The sequence below is a fragment of the Rosa rugosa genome, chromosome 2 (assembly GCF_958449725.1).
Source record: "Rosa rugosa chromosome 2, drRosRugo1.1, whole genome shotgun sequence".
Taxonomy (NCBI): domain Eukaryota; kingdom Viridiplantae; phylum Streptophyta; class Magnoliopsida; order Rosales; family Rosaceae; genus Rosa; species Rosa rugosa.
This window is the reverse complement of record NC_084821.1, coordinates 21,866,592-21,887,994: the sequence shown is the minus strand read 5'-3', so window position 1 is coordinate 21,887,994 and position 21,403 is coordinate 21,866,592. Positions and strand designations below refer to the sequence as shown.

At 38.4% G+C, this 21,403-nt stretch overlaps 1 long non-coding RNA gene and 1 pseudogene across 1 annotated transcript; one reads left to right on the top strand and one right to left on the bottom strand.

Annotated features, from left to right (window-relative positions):
• Positions 1–9,418: 9,418 nt before the first annotated feature.
• LOC133732804 (probable CoA ligase CCL7) lies at positions 9,419–15,744 on the bottom strand (annotated as a pseudogene).
• Positions 15,745–20,382: 4,638 nt separating this feature from the next.
• On the top strand, positions 20,383–21,403 carry LOC133734669 (uncharacterized). The gene is made up of 4 exons (XR_009858503.1): positions 20,383–20,538; positions 20,793–20,836; positions 20,965–21,074; positions 21,182–21,403. It is a non-coding gene; the product is annotated as an uncharacterized LOC133734669 (long non-coding RNA).

The following is a 21,403-nucleotide window of genomic DNA, read 5'->3' as shown; positions in this document are numbered from 1 at the left end:
GACCGTATATACGTATGCATACTGTACAACTGTATATACGTATACATACCGTACAGACCGTATATACGTATGTATACCGTACATACCGTATACACGTCCGTATATCAAGCATATACGAGATCCAAAAATATTTGTAAGAGGTAAGGTTCGAACTCCCGACCTCGAACACGAAGGTTTTGCTCCCAACCACTGAAGCAAGAGCTGCCTTCATTAATATATGCTCACGTGTTATATTTATTATGTCATAAGCGACATAAATAAAATAACGGGGAAGGCAAGGTTCGAAACCTCAACCTGCCGCACGAAACCTTTGTCCCCCAACCACTGGAGCACAAGCTGTGCTTAATATAATGTGTACAAATTTTATACTTATTATGTCATAACGAACATAATAAAAATAAACGAGAGGCGAGGTTCGAACCTCAGACCTCTTGTACACGAACTGTACACTCAACCACTCGAGCACGGCTGCTCACGTTATTATCCATACAAATCCTTTTATTTAAACCAACTGTTTCAACTGTTTAAACAATTCGGCCCAAAACATCCAAGACTGTTGCAGAAACCCAGCCCAACGTATCCAAAACTGTTACAGAAATCCGGCCCAACTCATCCAAAACTGTTTCAGAAACTCGGCCCATCATGTCCAAAACTGTTTCTGAAACTCGGCCCATCAGGCCTCCACCCACAGCTACAGTGATGCCTTGATCCGAGACAGGCCCAAGTACGGCCCACTTGTGTCACGGCTTATCCCTTCCGTGATTTACGGCAGTCAAATCTGCTTTCGGCTACAGCTGTCTGCCACAGCGCCTCGAGATTCCCTCGGTCCCCTTACACGCTCTCCACGCGCCAACAGCTTTTCCGGGTTTCGGGGCGACTTTAATCCAACGCGTGGATTGAATCTCAGAGATCGTCCATCCAACGGTGGAGATCTGCTCACCTCGTTCTATAAATAGGTGCATCCTGGAGAAAAACTGTTCACACCAAAGAAAAGAAATTTTCCCCAGCCATTCTCTCTCAAACTCTGCAGCCTTTCTCTTCTCAAATCCTTTCTTCATCAATTTCAATCCTTCTCTTCTGATCTTCTCTCCCATCTAGTTGATTCAATCCCATCTTTCCTCTGAACTTTCAGATCTTCAATCTTTTCCTCCAAATCTTCAATCCTTCTTTCTCAGATCTTTTCTTCCATTTGAAGATTCGATCTCATCTTTCCTCTGAGAATCTCAGATCTCCAATCACCAGTTCAACAACTCCAATCCTTCTAACAAAATCTCCCTCAAACACTAAACCATGTATTCCTCGATTTCCACATCCTCTCACCCCATGACCCAAGAGCCACGAACTCTGCAACTAATGGAGCTCCAAACCCCGCAACAAATGGAACCACAACAACAGCAACCAACAGAGGAGGGAGGAAACACCCAAGCAGCTGGAAGTAGTGCCAACATGGATTTCTGGCGAAGCCGTACCAGGTGGATTCCTACTCCAGAACAAATAAGAATCCTCAAGGATCTTTACTATGTCAAGGGATTTAAGTGCCCAACTACAGAGCAGATTCACGAGATCTGTCTCCAGCTGAACCAGTATGGGTATGTTGAGGGTAAGAACATTTACTTTTGGTTCCAGAACGTCAGGGCTCGAGAGAAGCAGATGAATAGGTGTAATCAGGCTGCTCCAGTGCCCATGGGAACTAGTTCTCTTGGTACTGGTAGATCCATTGATCTCAATTTTGGGTCCACTGGTTCTACTGGTGCTAGTGGATCCATCGACATCAATTTTGGGCCAGCTGGTGGATCCATTGACATCAATTTTGGGTCCACTAGTTCTACTGATGATGGTAGATCCATTGATCTCAACTTTGGTTCCACCTATTCTACTGGTAATGAAGGATTTCTTGATTTAAATTTTGTTTCATATTCTTCCTCACACTTCAACACTAATACCAGTCCAACTCTTTTGGCACAACAGGAGGACAAACATCCCTGCAACAACGAGGAGGAGATCACCAGGAGGTTCAAACTCTTCCTCTGTTCCCCGTGCACGGCGAGGACGTCTTTGGTAACCTGAAGACTACTTCCGAGGAAGGTAGTGCACATGATTACTATTTCGGTGGCTCAGGCGGTTACAACCGTGGATCTCCAGTTTCTCTTGAGCTCAGCCTCAACCCATCCGGAGCTGCTGACTAGGCTTAGTACAGCATAGTCCTCGTTTTCCTTTTTTTTTTTTTTTTTTTTTCTTTTTTTTTTTTTGTAATATAAACTCAATAAGATGGTGTGCATGTTTTCTTTCCTGTTTGTTTAACCAACAACAACACCAAGGATCGAACCTTGGTCACCCAATACTATTTTCAAAACCATAAACAACTCTACTGCACACATCTTTCATAATGATGCAATAAAAACAATCACTCAAAAAAAATCCAACAATCAATTAAGTCGCATCGAGGTCTAGCTAGTATCCTCTGAGTCAAACCAAACACAACAATTTCATCGATAGGATTAGGGATTTATAAAGCTAAACACATCCTGAGTTAGCTAGGAAAAACCCACGTTTTTAGAGTTACTCTTACAACTCTTATAGAATCTCGATAATTCCATCTATCAATTGCTTCAACAAAAACTCACCACAATTCAATCCCTAACATTTAGCGATTCAGAAATCGAATCAAACTCCATATCACATAGTAATTCACTTGAACCACTATGGATACCTAACAAAGTCACTAAAATCAATATCTGAAATTGCGTTTAACTATATCACCTAAAATCAATCACCAAAGGCAAACCCTTGCCTGACTCTAACATGTCCTCCATGCTTCTTCCTGCACCATACATAGGCCTCAAAATTCAATTTCATTCACTTGAACAAAACTATATTCACAAGTCTGCTATAGACATCAGGGAAAAACCCATACTTTTACTCATAACTTTTCCTTCTAAAAGTTCATCACGTAGTGTATATAAAATCACCACACAACCTTCTTAGTCTACACTAAGAATTCAATCTCACACAAGGTCAGCATAATTGCCTCAGAGTCACTTTAATCACGTATCACATGTCAATTACCAAAACTCCACTAAGACGTCTCTTTATAAAACAAGATATCTAATCCTTGATACGTACACCTCATCTAAACATCTGTACGTCCAACTTAAGAAGACAAAATTTATAACAATTCATACTCGTATCCACACTAGGTACGTGCATAGGTCCACACCATGTCTTCAACCAAACACTTCAACAATCAAAAGAACCTCATTTCCATAAAACAATCCTCGTTGACTTAACAGAGTTGAATCAAGAGGTTCCTATTCCTCAAGGATTGTAACTCGCGGCCACTGAACTTATTCCAATACGAACCTACAAGACAACTGTAAGGTTCTAAGTACAACCCCTTCGAATCTCCATCACCTAAGGAGTATAGTATGCTTGGCTAAGACATGTATAACACTTAAAACACAGTATAAGTCAAATACAAATTCATATTAACCAAGTCAATACTATAGGGAAGGTATTCACGTTCCCTAAACGACCTAGCGGCCTAAACAACTCCCAACACTCACGCATACCCAATGACTTAGCCAATACCGAAGAGCACACGATGGGGATCCGCTGCAGACGGGCCATCACTCGGAAGGTATTGACACATCACCAAATATGCACCTTACGCTCTGATACCAAACTGTCACGCCCCGAATTTTGAATGATAAATTCAAATCCGAAACATGAATTAAACCATTTAATCAAATAAACATTCTGAATTTTTTTTTTCTCAATATAACTTCACCACACGGTACACAAACTCCAAATCTCGAAACCTCGAGTTCATTATTACAATTCACTCTCACAAGCAATATTGTAAAGCTCTAAATGAGCATAACGCACCTCACAACTTACAATTGCTGTAAAACTCTAACAATTGCTCTAACCGCACGATCACCGTCCTGGTTCTCCTGTCCTGTAGGATTTCCCGCTACACAATTTGAATAGTGTACCGGGAGTTGCAACAACACAAAACCCGGTAAGCTTTTGACAGCTAGTATGAGTAAACAAGAAAGAACTGTTGATTTATTAAATTACAAGACCACCACAAACCCACGTTACTTTCTCACTCTCATATATATATATAGACACTTATGAGTTACTCTCAATTTAGCTCATAAGATCACTCACTCTCATATATATATATATATAGACACTTATGAGTTACTCTCAAATTCGCTCATAAGATTTCCCAACATTTGGTAGACAGACTCATATATATATATAGACCCTTATGAGTTACTCTCAATTTCCCTCATAAGGTTACCATATATATATTGACACTTATGAGTTACTCTCAAATTCACTCATAAGGTCACTCCACATTTGGCAGACAGACTAGAGCTCTAACTGAACGTAACCACTCGTCCGGCCACAGACGTGATTACGATTTAATACTATTAATAACCACCAGCCCGGTACGAGAGCGTGATTCACTAATAGATGCCATGGTCACCTCGTGACCTAGTGATCTCCACAGATCACAACAATTTATTGTTCCTCAACAATAAAACTCAACACCTCTCACAATATATTGTTTCTCAACAATAAACTCAATACCTCTCACAATATATTGTTTCTCAACAATAAACTCAACACAACTCCAACAATACATATTATTTCACGTAATAATATATATACAGACATTCACACAGGAATGTCTAGTAATACCAACAATAGTTCATATGATTGCAACAAAATAAGCAATTAATTGTATTGGGTTCGTAATATGAACCACGTGAGGTTTACTCACCTCGATAATCCCGCTGCGTCTTCAATTCAGCTCAAAATACGATCCACAATCGTCCACCAACTCAAACCGTCAATCACCTAGTCCAATAATGATCTTGACTTAGCCAACAACTCAAATATGTAATTAAACGACGATCCAACGCTCAGATTCAAATTAAACGATGATCCAACGGTCGGATCTGAATTTAATGATGATCCAACGGTCGGATCCTCACGGATCGCCTTTAGGATCATCCTCCAAAATTATCACGAAGATCCAACGGTCAGATCTTCCTGAATCGCCTTTACTAACATCTCCACAAAATTATATGAAAATCCGACGGTCAGATTCTCACGAATCGCCTTCCGAATCACTATTTCTCAATTATACGAAGATCCAACGGTCGGATCTTCGCCCGTGACCTCACAAGGTCACCGGGACAGTCATACGATCAACATATCCAAAATTGAAGCAAAACCGATGGTCAGATCTTCACAGATCGTAACCCGAAGATAAACGTAAAAACGTTAAATAGTAACGTCAAAACGTAAATCCACTATTTATCAACTTTTTCTAACATGACCATGTTATATATCAAAACGCTCGTATGGATGCATAGATCATCGCCTAGATAATGAAAACTCGAAATATGGTCTGATGCGCCGCCACAAACGGTGGTCAGTGGGCGGTCAACGCGGCGGTCAACGCCGGTCAACCACCTCAGATGGCAAAGTGACCAACTACAAACTGGTTCAAAATGAAAGGGTGGTCGACTTTCATACCTGGAGCTAAGCCTGGTTCGGCCTAGATCGTCCTAGATCAAGCGTTGAAGTTGGATTAATCTCGTGCGTCTGATCAGATTCCAGATTGAATCAGGGACGTCGAAATCTTCAACTCGTGATCTTTCACTCCACACTCCAAATCGTCAAGCAAGGAGGATATGAGGATGATCAGGGGAAGGAGGAGATCACGAAAATGGGGAGGATCGGCCCGTGCAACGCCGGCGTCGATGAGATCCGGTCGGGTCGGTTACTTCGCCTGGGGTCGCTTCGATCCAGGTTTGGGGGCAACGGCGGTGCAAGAAAGTGGCACCAGGCGACTGGGCGGCTTGCGGCGATCACAAGGAGGGCCGGGTCGTGGCCGGAGGACGCCGGAGGCCGGAGATGGGTCCGGGTCGGGTCAGTCGAATAGTTCCGGGTCTGAGGGTTTTCGATCGAGAGAGAGAGAGAACCGGAGGGACTATTTAGCAAAAAGGGAAAAGTTTCGTCCTTAATGAAAGAATTTGGAAAATTTCTCTATTTATAGAAAAAACCCAATTTTAAAATATTCATAACTTAATCATACGAACTCCGAATATTGCGTTCCACATGTCCACGAACTCGTATCGACGAGCTCTACAACTTTCATGAAGGAAGTTTTCCCAAATTTTGAACGTATAAAAAGTCAACTTTGTTGACCCCCTAAAAACGTTCGTTTTCGAAAATAAAATCGTTCGAACTAATTCCACGACTTCTCCAAGCTTCGTACTCGCTCCTACTATCGTGAAATCATTTCTAAAAATCCACGGAATTTAATTTGGATTTTTTTCGGGTATTACAACCTGCAACCTCGATCGATGCCCAGAAGAGGTCTGGGATGCCTCCGGCCTCCGTTCGGCCCGATTCGTGCAGCCGTCGCGGCCTGAAACGCAGCAGAAGATCGACGTCCGCACTTTAGCGATAGTGCGGACATTCGCTTTGGAAGGGACCTGCACATATATATATATATATATATATATATATATATATATATATATATATATATATATATATATATATATAGATATATATATATATATATATATATATTCGTGGCGGAATTATACATTTGGGCTTCTATCCAAGCAAAACACATGTATATATACTACTAAGTATAAGAAAACGCGTTGGCTCGTAAGAGTTTCAAGTTTCAACATAGACCAACAGTTCAGCTTTCAGAAGAAAACGAGTTGCTAGCTATGAACATAATTAATTAGTAATAGCTAGACTGTTTCTACACTCACATAACGATACGTGAAGCATAACATTTTCTATTACTAGTAATTAATATCCCCAAATTTAAGAAGAAAACGAGTTGCTATGAATATTATAATTAGTATCAGACTCTTTCTACACTCACATAATGATACATGTGATACATTACATTTCCTGTTACTAGTAATATTCCCAAGTGATATTCCTAAAGAAAACTTCTATTTCATGATAGCTAGGCTTCTATAGAATAGAGCTAGGTAATTTCATATCTATTAAGTTTTTCCATTGACCTAGAGCAAGGAAGTTGAACGGCAGGTTCCTCACCCAAACCCAATCATATATAAATGCCATTTATGTTTTCTTCGTAAGTAGCATGATTACTAGTCATGATTTACACACTACCATTAGAATGAAACTTGGTTAGCTAGGATAAATTGATCATGGCCCTCCTTCTATTAGTTTATTGATACGTGTATCTCTCTCTCTCTCTCTTTCTTATTTAGGTTATTAAGATAACTTACAGTTTGCATTGCTATTGCACCTCAACTCGTAATTAATCTCGTGCATCCTAGCTAATTAAGGTTGTTGATTATGAAGTACATGCGTGAATCCAAAAAATAATAAATACATATACTAACAAAAAGTCATGATTTTCACAATACATGCCGTCTGTTTGCGCTATTCTAATGAGTTTCATTGATTGAGTTTACTATCTTTTTTTATCATTTTCATTTCTTAATTTACCCTTGACCTTTAATTTTATAATATTTTGCTAAAATTCTCACAGTTGCAATTCCTCTTAGAATGAAGAAAGACATCTTTAGTATGCATCACTTCCGGTATATCTTAGTGGAGAAGGAGAGACCCTTATGTGTCTCTTCTCTCATTTGAGTCATTTCTTGTTCTTTTCTTCTTGATCTGTTTTGTCAACTAGTCATAACTCATTCGAAGGTCACTTAAGAGGTAGCGGCCCTGCAGCTAGCATCCTTTGCGCAGGTACACCATGTGCGCCGAGCAGCAAACATAGTGGCTCATACTTTAGCACAAGATGCTAAAAATGGACAGTTTTTTATGCAGCTCTTTACTGTACCTCCTCCAAAAGTGGTGGAGCTTATATCCATTGATTGTAATGACTTGTAAATCAATGAAATCTATTTCATTTCCCTAAAAAAAAACTAGTCATAACTCATTCATTGCATTTCGGTTGGCAATCACTAATCGGTATCCTTGTAATATGCTATGTAAATGCTTTGGTAGAATAATTGATCATCGATCTCCTTCCCACTTTGAGTATATTGATGACATCGATCAATTGGGTTGGTACATTTATTTAGTTGATATGCAAGTCTTAAAATTAAACACGCTTACTTTCACATATGTAAATTCATGTTCAGTAGCCAATTCATGTTCAACATGTAATGAATTTTATTCGTGTTCTAAAATGCTAAAGAGATTCATTAACATCAAGAGCAATTCTAAGAAGATACAGACCATCTTTAAAATATAATTCTAATACGGTTGGTACTCCCTTAAAATGTTACAAAATCACTTAGATCACTAAAAAGCAAAGCTTCCCTTGTAATGTTTAATGAAACGCCAGTTAAAAAGATATTAGAGCCGTGTGCTTCTCTCGTTTATATCCTCGTGAGAGGATGTTGCTCTGCTATAGTTGCACAGAAGTCTAGGGTTTTCCCCTCCGCTTTTTGAGATGGCTGCTGACCCTATTTTGAACGTCAACTGTAATATTTGGATGGTGGCATGGCACAATTGGGTTTGATTCACTAAACCATGTTACCATACATTGGATTTTCTGGCTTTTATCACCTTTCAGTGAAGAGTTTCCATAAGAGATCCTCTGTTTACCTAGATTAGCAAGGAGAGTACAAAGTCTAGGCACTAGCTCAGAGAGGACGAACAGGGAGAGGAATATGGCCTGCGTTTGTTGAACTATCAGACTGGACTAGAGCTCCACCTGCCATGTGATCATCTTCGTAATTGCAACAGCCACCTCTTTGGGTCAAGTTGTTCGATTAGATGCGACTTGAACTTTATATTTAAGTCCAATGAGGTACATTTTCTGTTTTCATTGCTGCAGATAAAGTGAGATTAATTTGATCTACTGAGTTGGATTGCTGCAAACTTATTGCTGCAATTGTGCAAAGAAAGGTTCTGGTTTTCCTCAGGTTCCAGTCGGCCAAAAAAAATTAAAAATTGGGAGCATGACAGGGTAATCATCAAGAAGTAAAGATTGGTGTCCCCTTGGGAAGTGAAGAGATGAAACTTGCATAACTTATAGTCGTGCTTATATGAATAAGCAAGGGAATAGGTATATGAAGCATCACACATCACTCTGTTCCTCCCTTCTTCTTTTTTTAAATTTTTTTTCTTCATGGTTTTCTTTCATTCATTTTAAGGAGGAAATTTTACTGCCTATTTCTCTCCACATAACTAATATATGTCTGATTTGATCTAAAAGATTAAAGAATCATAAATAATAACAAGTTGAGAGTAAAGACTGCAAGATTAGAGTACAAAATGTCTGTGACAGCAAGGATTTGCACTTTGATATACCGAGTCATTTGGAGCAGTTTGTGTCCCGGTTCCATTGGACCCAAGTAAATAATCAAGACAGGACCATCCTATATTGCTTTTTGAATTATGACTACAATTATTGTTAGATGAGCTTCTTCGATAATGAGTATAAGAACCACCTGCAACTTTAAAGCAAGTGCAGTATGTTCGATATTGTGGGTAGTGCTCTGTAGACTTGGTCTCCATCTAATTAACAAACATGAGAATGAGGAATATATACTTCTATTTTGGACCGTACTTTCTCGATGAGCTCTCTTCTGAGGATTTTTTCCTGATGCCGACTTAGGGACAGTGTTTATGAACGTCACTTGTTGCAGTCTTTTAAAAGATGCAACCTGTTTCAAAGAAAGAAAATGAATCATAATGCAAGAAGACAATTATTATTATAGCATCAAGAAAATCAATTTAGATTGTTAGCTGTTGATTCTTCCTTGAAGTTGCCTCCTTACCTGACTTGCTATAAAACTCTTGATATCTTCTTCGTTCAGTGAACTGTTTGGCGAGCGCACAACATATGCAACAGGGACCTCACCAGCTTCAGCATCAGGAAATCTGTATGGTGCAAATAATCCAATTATTCAAGTCCTGTGATTAGTACAGGACTACAGGTTATGAATTTTGTGTATACAACTTACGGGATGACAACGGCGTCTAATATGTCAGGGTGAGAAACTAACAGGCCTTCAAGTTCAGCTGGTGCTACCTGGCAAAGGACCACAAAAGCAAAGAAAACATGATTGAATTATAATAATTATGATGATGTTGATTATTTTTTCACACAGAAACTTATACCCAATAGAACTAGTTAGAACCAAAATCGCCACTAGACATTTCATGTATTGATTCCTTTACATCAAAAACAGAAGTTACCTGAAAACCTTTATAATGAGTTCTTTAATTCGGTCAACCACAAAAAGTTGGCCACTTCCATCAAAGTATCCAAGATTTCCAGTATGTATCCAACCATTTTTATCTAAAGTTAGCTGGGTGGCCTGTGGGTTGTTAAAATAACCTGAAAATGAGTAATGTTATCATGATGTTATCATATGCAGGAATATTGCAAGAGGATATAAAAGCCTTAAATATAACTCAATGAAAAGTTCTACCAACTTCCATACAAAGTTTAAGCCAAATACTGATGGACAAATCTAAAGCAAAGGTTTCCAACCTGATTAGATTGAATAATTTTATTGAACGAAGGCATTCATAACTGAGAATTCTCATTGGAAAAAGAGAGTACTTTTGTCTGTTAAACTAGTACCTCAGTTAAAACGTGCATCATACTGACATGTCTCCAGGTTACTGCTTAGAGTGTTCTTAATCCATGCTTAAAATTGGTAAGTGGAAGGGCAATTAGATTCCCATGCCATATAAAGTCTTCCATGCCTATGTTATTGTAGTAAAATGCATATTATTCATTTAGAAGCAGATCAATTTAAATTTCTCCGAAAACATTCCACATAAAATCTTCAGCCGGGAAAGAGTGAACATTGTGAGGGGATGGAGTGTGATCCACATAGTAATGAAGAAAGAAATATTCTCCTTCGGGATGAACAAAGCATCACTACAAGAGCTCTGCCTCTTCTATAAGTAATAAAAAATTAGTTGAAAATTATCATTTGGAATCTTAGATGATACATGACAATGTTCTAGCAATTTGCAAACTTCAACTATACCCTTTGAAATAGGTTGCAGTTAGCAGTGATACTTGAACAAACTCATAGTTTGACACAGTGCGGCTTCTGCCAAAATTGACAATCAGATTTGACAAAATAACCCAACCTACTGAGTTTTCTACATTCTGCCAATAGGTGTTGAATACACCCGTCCCAAGCGGAAAACCATTCCTTTGTCATAAAATATGTGCAGATTGTTAGACATGAAACCTATAAAATATCAATCAAAATTGCTACTGCAGAAATTGTCATCAAACGCAGTCCAAGGTACCTCATGTTTCATTGTTATTTTTCCATACGCAAAATAACTGCCAGAAAAAAAAAAAAAAAAAAAAAAGCATTCTCTAATCGAGTATGGATTGCAATGCAAATGGAATGAACTGTCAGTCAAATGCAAGACAATCATGAGCAAGCTGGCTTCTCCTAAATGCAGAAGAATTGTTCATTCTTTTCTTTAAGATTAACAACAAGCAAATTGAAATCGCACTTACCTATCATCATATTAGGCCCCCTAACCCATATCTCCCCCAGCTGCTTTGGAAGAAGAGGTTTGAGTGTATCTACACTGACTATCTAAGATTCAACTCCGGAAACAAGAGTTCCAGCTGAACCACTATGTCGAGGTCCTACTAGTGCATTCTGTTGGAAAATTTAATATTAAATATTTTATTTTCCATAATTTGTGGATGAATAATTAGTGAAAAGGTGTGAAGTTGAATAAATGTAAATGACTATGCAATTAGAAGTCATGGCTGATCACAAAAGATAACTTTTGGTGAAAAGTCATCTCTACTCCAAAAGTCACCTTACATCTATAAAACACTTGCTACACCATATTCTGAAAAGAGATCTTGAATTCATATTTTCCTCCTCTTCTTTTACATATGAGTATTCCTAGTGTCATGAAAACCAATCGAGTCTTTTTCAAGAGAGAGTTCATACACAATCTAAGTTCGCTGTTCTTGAGGTTTGGAGTGCTACTACCACAAGAAGAAGGTCGTTGTATCCTGGGAGACGTTTGCCATTAAAATCCTTTAAGCACCGATGAGGAGGCAATTTCGTCTTAAGGACATAGAACCAAGTTCTAGACTCGACCATATTACTTAAGGTTTTTCTAAATTTTATCGGTTTTATTTTGGTTAGATTTATCTGCATAAATGTTTCTTGATTTTCTTATAAATATAGCAATTAGACCAACATATTTACCAACAATCTTAAGACGAAAGTGTTGATCTTAATTGCTATGTATCTTTGATGAGTTCCTATAGCGGGGATCTTTCAATTAGTCTTACTACATGAACGTATCCAAGTTGTTTCTACAAGTAGTAGGAGAAAATAATTATATAGTACTACCCCTCAAACGGTTTGTAAGGTAATATTTGCTTGTGAACGGTTTTGTTTGCAAATTCATGCCTAGATAGTTATTGAAAATGCACTTGTCTGTATCTATTTGCTTACATATATGCATATGCCTTGCACTTGCAACTTTACAAGTGATTTGAAGTTTTGAAACGGCATATGTACTTCATACTTGAAGTATTGCCATTTGCCAATAGATATATTGTTTCACCCATATCATGAATATAATATTATTTTAAGTGAACCTCTCTATAGATTGATTAATGTGTGATCATGTTCTTTTGCATGGATCTCTAATAGTGATATTGAGACGATCAATTTGAATAACAATGACATCTTTTGGCTTTATGCTATGAACATGAACTAATGGTTGGAAGGGTGATCACATCGTGTTTTCTCCCACGATTACATTACAAGATTCGGAACACTTAACGAGTTTCCTACAAATTTCTAGAAATGTGGGGGTGTGTGGCTAAATGAATCTTAGCCAACATGTCGTAACTCTCGATCAATTGATGAATCGAAGATTTGACTTGGTAACAACTACTCTCGAATGAAAATAATTTTCATATATTGAATTTGATTTGGAATGAAGTTATGGTCAAACAAGTGGGCCCAATTATTTGAATCGAAGTTTGACAAGAGAGTAAGTTGATCATCGAAAGGAATGGGATATAAGCCTAAATCATAAAGTCGCCATCATGGATACCCAACCTAGTTGATTGGAGATCCCAAGATCTAGGTTCAAAGGGACAACTAAATGGTGGATGACTTTGAAGTAAGCATTGTGGAGATAAATCTCTTTCCCATGTCCTATGATGATGAAACAATGCATAATGAGTTAGGGTAAGCTTTGCTTTTAATGGTTCCTATAGCTTGATTTTTCAAGTGGGGTATAGAAGGATACTCTTCATAGGAAGCCACCTATATGAGTGTGAAATGAGGCCGTTTCTATGAGAATTTTGAAGGCTGAATTCTCTAAAGCACTCATGAATACCGGGTGTTGTCCATGGCCAGAAGGAAACAACCGTAGAACTAGATGTGTATGAAAAGATATTGTGTGAATACCATTGTCTTGGTTTACATAAATGGCTGAATAGTTCAAGACATCACGTTCACTAATTAGCTAGTAAATCCGATGGTATTTCACTAAGGAAAGTTCAAAGCCAAAAGCTACTTATCCCGATGCGATATCATTTCAACCGAACTCTCTCATACGTCCGCGCGTGTCGTCTTTTAAAAATTTTCCTTTCTAACTAATTATTTCATCCATGTGGGGGATTGTTGGAAAATTTAATATTAAATATTTTATTTTCCATAATTTGTGGATGAATAATTAGTGAAAAGGTGTGAAGTTGAATAAATGTAAATGACTATGCAATGAGAAGTCATGGCTGATCACAAAAGATAACTTTTGGTGAAAAGTCATCTCTACTCCAAAAGTCACCTTACATCTATAAAACACTTGCTACACCATATTCTGAAAAGAGATCTTGAATTCATATTTTCCTCCTCTTCTTTTACATATGAGTATTCCTAGTGTCATGAAAACCAATTGAGTCTTTTTCAAGAGAGAGTTCATACACAATCTAAGTTCGCTGTTCTTGAGGTTTGGAGTGCTACTACCACAAGAAGAAGGTCGTTGTATCCTGGGAGACGTTTGCCATTAAAATCCTTTAAGCACCGATGAGGAGGCAATTTCGTCTTAAGGACATAGAACCAAGTTCTAGACTCGACCATATTACTTAAGGTTTTTCTAACTTTTATCGGTTTTATTTTGGTTAGATTTATCTGCATAAATGTTTCTTGATTTTCTTATAAATATAGCAATTAGACCAACATATTTACCAACACATTCTCAACTGAAACAATTCCACAGGTTTCTATCATACCATAACCCTGCAAAACAAGCAAACATCTAACTAGTGAAGAAATTTTTAACTCCAAGCTACTAAACTGAGGTAACCTTAAACATGCAAAACAAACCGTCTTCCAAAACCTCTTCACACCCCTAGCGTTTGCAACACTAGATTATGGCTAGCCTTTCCACTACCCAATTTCAATACTTCACATCAACTTAACATTTTCAATTAAAAATCTTATTCAAGAAAAAATAGTCCAAAGCCACAAGCGTCAATGACACCATAAATTAGGGTGAGCTTGATTAAGTACCTGAGCAACTACACCTTGAGGAATAATTTTTGCACACTCCTCCATCAACTCTTTCCCCAGATGAGCTGCACCGGACCCAATATGCTTCAAAGATGAAAGGTTGTACTTCTTAACCACACTGTCCTTTGACAGAGCAATTATAATAGGAGGCACAACCCACAAATGGGTGACCTTGTAATTCTCAACAGTCATCAAAATTTTCTCCAGATTGAATCTGGACATCGAAATCACAGCATTTCCCTTCCGCAGCTGCGCGCAAGTGATGACGGCCAATCCAAAGACGTGGAACATTGGCAACACACAGAGAAACAAATGGTGCATCTTTCCAGCCACTTCTTGATCTTGCGTAACCATCAGAGAAGAAGCAATGAAATTCCCATGAGTCAGAATCACACCTTTGCTGAGGCCTGTTGTACCCGAAGGGTACAACAGCACAGCAGTATCAGCCTACTCAACATTTACACTAGGGAAATCCGAGACAGGCCCACATAACTGAACCAAATCATGAAAACCCACAATTCTTGAGCTGGATTCAATTTGGTAAGATGAATCTTTCGGTCCTAAAATCACTGCTGGAAGATTTAAACCCTTGTTATAACCAGTTTTGGATTGGAATCCTTAACTTGCTTGGAAAGCTCTGAAACAGTCTAGAGAGGATCTGAAGTTGTTGCAATGGCACCAATTGCAATAATTCCAAAGGAAACAAATAGGAAACTAGATTAAACTGGGAGCCAAAATCAGAACCACGTCGTTTTTCTTAATACCCAGATGGATTAAGCCATGGGCAACCTTGATGACCATTGACTTGAGCTGGGAGAAGGACAGGGTTTCAGAGGACTCAGCATCAATGAGGGCAGGTTTGTGTGGATAAGAAGAAGAGTTTTTGAAGAGGAAAGAGACCATGGTGAGATTTGGGTCTCTGGGTAGTACCAGAGGCGCGACCATCACGGCCATGCCCAGATTTCTCCATTGCAAAATTAAGTCAGAGAAGAGTGATAGGCAATTGGGTAGTTGTTTTTGATAGAAAGATAACGACTTCGGGGCAAATGGGTTCGTGGGACAAAACTTGTTGGGATTGAAAGAGTATTAAGGGTGATGCAGACAAAACCTGTTGGGATTGAAAGAGTAATTGCAAAAATTGAAAGAAGGGAAAACTAAGATTCATTCATAATTCAAGTACATAACTGGTCTTGAGTACAGCATATAAGTTAGGAGAGTTGTGCTGGAACAAGTCAGCAGAGTGACAAGTGTCCTGGGTGTTGGGCCAACTAAGTGGTTTGCTAATGCTGGTTTAAGGTTACACTAATTGGGTGTAGAAGGTTACACTAATTGGGTGTAGAGAGTAATCTGCCTAGGTTGAGAAGGAGGCTTAAGAGCAAGTTCACCGATTGGGGGTAAATGTCAAGGTCAATGGGTCACTGGGTCGACCAGTCAAGAAACTGTTCACTTCCACTGGACATGAGTTTCCACCCGTTCTGTTTCTTGATCGGTCAGTTACTGTTCATTGAAATTTTTTTAAATTTGTTTATTGTAAAATTAAAATATATTTGACTTAACTAGATGGTAATAATGGAGATTTATGGAAAATTAATGTCAGAATTGTGATTGCTATAGCTTTTCGAAAAGGGAACGATGCTAGGAAGAGAACTCGTCGCTTTGCCACGACGTGTGAGGTTTTTCGGGCTTTCAGGATCGTTTTGGGCCTCAAAACTACAATTGACTATTTTTCTGATATTTTCGGTGGACAAATTATGAGCCACCTACAGTTACCGACAATTTTTCTTGAAATGAGTGAAGCAACCACCGACAATTTTTTTTGAAAAGCTTGAAACAACCACCGACAACTTTGAACGGACCAGATCATTTGCATATTATTCAATCTAACGGTTATTGTCGATGTAATCTTATCTAAGATTGTGGATCAGATTATGTAGATCTAGGAGTGGACACGTGTCCTTATCATCTTATCACATTTGATGTGAAAAATGTAAATAAATAGAGAAAGAGGCAGCACTCCATTCACACACAATCTGATATTGGAAAATCTCCTCCTTTTTCATATCTCCATATCCAACACATTTCCTCTCCTTCCCTCATTTCAATGAAGAGATTGTGGGCTAAGTTTCGACAGTCTCGAGATGAAGATTATCAAGATATGTGTATGACTAATGCCCTTGTGATCGCATCAGTCGCTGTAGCTGAATCTTCTAATCAAACACGACGACGGGGTTCTCGACCGAGGCATGCACCGAATGAGGAGTGATTTAGGGAATCAAGAGGCAAAAACATGATGGAAGATTACTTTGTTAATCATCCAGTTTTCAGTGATGAGGAATTCCGGACACGCTACAGGATGAGTCACAATGTTTTCAACCGCATCTCCAGTGACCTTTGCCGCTATGACTGGTTATTCTCATCGTGATCCTCATCCTCTCTAGAAATCCAATTTGTGTTTGAAGGGTCATCATTAGGGTGAGGGTTGGTGGAATCACCCGTAGAGAAAGATGAAAAGTGTGGTTGTGTAGGATATCCACCGGGGTGAGATGGTTGCAGATAGTATCCACCGGGGTAAGGAGATTGTGGGAATCCACCGGTGAAGGGGGGTTGTGGGAATCCACCGGTGAAGGGGGGTTGTGGGAATCCACCGGTGAAGGGAGGTTGTGGGAATTCTTCAGGGTAAGGTGGTTGTGGGAATGCACCGAGGTAAAGAGGTTGTGGGAATTCACCACCAAAATTTGGTTGTGGGAATGCACCACCAAAATTGGGTTGCGGAAAGTATCCACCCATAGAAGGTGTTTGAAAACTTGACCCACTGTTTGTTTCAAGATCTTCTCTCTTCACTATCTTCTTTTGCTTTCTTGACCAATAACGCTTTTTAGTTGGCGTCATCTGACTTGTATCCATCTCCATAATTCACTCTTTCCTCTCCATAATTCGCTCTTTCCTCTCCATTTGCAATCGGATACATGCTCGTTGATTTTCCTCTTGGAGACTTCAAGCAAATTCCTCATCGAGTTTTTTCTTGTCAGCAGCTACCTCTTTTTGGTTGCTCGCTATACTCGAGACAACGGTTGACAAAGGACTTTGATCCTTCGCTGCCTTCTTTCCTTTCCGAATTGCTTCTTTCGCAACCTTCCTTTCTTGAGGCCTCATATTAGGATCTCCAGTTTCACCGGCAATTTCCTCATCTACATCCATGTCCAAGTTGAAGGGAGAATTTTCAGCATTTGGTTGTGTTTGCGTCTGTTGACTTCCTTCATTTGATGTTCCTCCGGATGTATGGCTAGGGATGTCTTTAAATTGTGCAAAGCCCTCCACAACATCGTAACAATCAAAGCTCTGAAAATTGTATCTTTTGATATTCCCTTTTCTCTTCATCCCGACATGCCACAATTTATGTGCTTCCTCAAGCTATGTTATTTAAAAAAAGAATAAAAAATTCAATTAGTACAAATATAAATGCCATTATGAAGGGCCATCTATTATAAAGTAATAATTTTAATAACAAATTTTCTCCCCATAAAAAAAAAAAAACAAAAAAACAAAAAAAAAAAAACAAATTTTCTCCCCGTTTTACAATAAAAATCAATTAGTACAAATATAAACACCGTTATAATTACATCTTATTTATCAAGTAATTATTGTAATTATAATGTATGTCGTATTACAATGAAAAACAATTACTACAATTATAACGATATTATAATTACTACATTATTTAGCAATTAATATTTAACTATAATGTATCAACAAATTAAATGATTTATCAACAAATGCATAGCTCATTAACCACATTCGAACCGCTTTTGTACCAATTACGAGCTTGCCTTAATGCACAATGTCACTCAAAGAGTTCTATCTTCAAAATTTTCCACCTTCCGGTCAAAGAGGAAGCAGATCGGCCCTTTCCACTCCAATTTGCGGCAAAGTGTTGCTTCACGCCCCTCCCACTACTAAAAACAATTGCAATTGCTTCGGAAATTTGCGACGGAAAACTTTTCCATTGCGAAAAGTCAGCTTTTGCGACGGCATGTGCTACGGCTATGTTACCGTCGCATCTCGGAGAGTTTTTGCGACGGAGGTAACCTTACCGTCGCATAATTATACATGCATCTATTGCGACTGTATAGTCACGCCGTCGCTTGTATAATTTAAAAAAAAAAAAAAAAAAAACAAGACTATTCAATTAATCCTTCATTCCTTCAGATTCTCAATATACGAAAGCTAAACTACCCTTGCTTTTCCCCCACAATCTCAGGCTGCCCGTACTAGATGCTTCCATCGGTTTCTTCTTTCTTCTACGGCCGTATAACCAAGATTGACTTCCGAAAGTGGTGAGAAGAGAGAGTGTGATGCGGATAAGAAGGAAAGGGACTGTGATAGAGGTCGAAAGAGACTCTGAGAGCGAAGAGGCTCTTTTGCTTTAACCACAACACTCCAATAGCTCAAGTGAAACTCGCCTGCAGTCTATTTGTTCTTTTGATTTGACGATGAAGGTCTCTAATCTGACGATCCGTACTATAGCATTTAAAAGGTAATCCCGATGTTAAAGTTTTCATCTTTGTAAGTTTTTGGCTTCTGGGTTTTAAAAGGTAATCCCGATCTTAAAGTTTCCTCGCCGATCTGCTTGATTAGAAACTTGAAAAACAAACATATTCATCAGAAGCTTGGTTGAGACGGAGGGACGAGAAGATCGAGGAGGACGAAGATGGAACTGGGTAATCGATTTTGAAGTCGTGTTTTTTCCAGTTTGTTCTAATCAATTAAAGCTTTAGATTGTTTGTTTTTGTGGTTTAATTCGGAATTTCTTTCAGGTCTTAAGATACTCTAAATGGTCCAAGTGAGGGATAGAAGAGAGGGGAAGATCTCGGCGAGAATAGACCGGGTCGAAGGTAATTGTGAGAATTGGATTTGTGGTTTTGTTCTTGATTGTTTTGAATCGTTTTGTGTTTTTTTCTTCTTTTGTTAAATGTTTTGTGGCTTTGATTCCGCTACTGGACTTTGAGGTATGAATTATGAAGACAATACATATGGTTTGATGGCTGAAATATAGAATTGTGATTCGATTCGAATGCTTTCATCCCATGATCAGTTTATATATGTGACATTTGGTTAGGCCATGCTTTGCTCCTCATACTCTGTTAATGTGAGAAAGTGTATATTGTAAAGTTTGGGTCTTTCGGGTTTTTGAATCGAGTTTGTGATTGGTGGTTTTTGTAGGTATTTTTGCTTCTTTGGTGGCTTTGATGTTCAATTGCGTGAAGAGAGATGACATTGATTACTCTCCTTACGAAGAGGGCGAGTGGAGGTGAGTAATTTTGATTCCCAGCTCAAGATATATGATCGAGATTTCAGTTTAATTTTGATTCAGTATTGAAATAATTGAGTTCTTGATTTTGGTTTGTGAATGTCATTGGTGTTGTTAACGTTAGGACTCAGTACACTCCTTATGAACATTTAGATGATTCTATGCTTCAGGAATTGAATGTTAGTGTAAACTGAACATTCTGTGATTCCTATTTGTGAGATTGAATTAGGTTTATCTATCTGAGGATCGGAGGGTGCATTAAATGTAGGCTTAAAAGATCATCTGACAATACAATACATTCTATTGTATTGTGTGCCAGATATTGAAGGGTTGAGTAGTTTTGATAGGGAGGTTCTTCAGTCGACCAGATTCAAATCCGGGGTTGACTTCAAGAACAACAATGTTTTGGTGGTTGGCTCTGGGATTCTTGTTGTGTTAAAAGCTCTCTTATATTATTACTGAATGATTAGGTAAATTGTTTTATGTAGATGTGTATATTCTGTTTTCCTACTTCCTCAGTCATTCCACTTCATGATCACCCTGGCCTGACTGTTTTTAGCAAAGTTCTGTATGGTTCTTTGCATGTGAGAGCTTACGATTGGGTGGAGCCTTCCCACGAAAGCAAGGGATCAAATTACTTTCCAGGTCTGCTTTCTCATTGAAATTTCAGCTTTTGCATGGTTTACGCTTCTTAACAAATAACTATTTTCATATTGCTCTTAGTTCCTAAACACAATGTTCTCATGATCTGAGGTCAAATTATGTGGTAAATGATGGTGTGCTCTCCAATGCAGTAAGATTGGCACACTTGCAGACTTAATACACATTGTACTTACATGGGTTGAAGAGATTTTACATTCCTCTTTCCCATACTATGAGTCTTTTGGTATTTGTTACAGGAGATGAGATGACTCGAATTTTCTGGAAATCAATCAAGGATAAGGTGTGTTGATCTAACTCTTATTTCTCCATCAATATGTGTGTTATAATATATTCTTTTTTCCAGTTTAGATTTTCTGGTCAAGATTTTGATTACTCATGCTTTCTCTTCTGATCGTGTTACATCTGCAGCTTATTCTCCCCTTTTTGGATTTGGACATTAAGTACTTTGACCTTGGTCTTCCTCACCGTGATACCACTGATGATAAAGTTACCGTTGAAAGTGCAGAGGCTACTCTTAAGTATGTTTGCTTGATTGGTGTAGGTTGTCAGATAAGGACGTTTTGTATATGCAAACATTTACTTCCATTTTCTTGTATTTGAAAGTTGATATATACATATTATGCAGGAGGATTAGAATGGGGCTGCTCCAGCTAGAAGTGTTCTGGTGTGGATCCTAATATATATTTGAAAGTATGCTTAGGCAGCAGCTGTGGTTGATAGTCTGGCCATCTTTTAGAAGTGAAGGTGCTGCAGTGCTGTTGTTTTGGCTTACTCTTGATTGCTGCTTGGTTATAAATGATGGGTTTCATATTGTAATTTGATATTTTTCGGTGCATAATAATTGCTA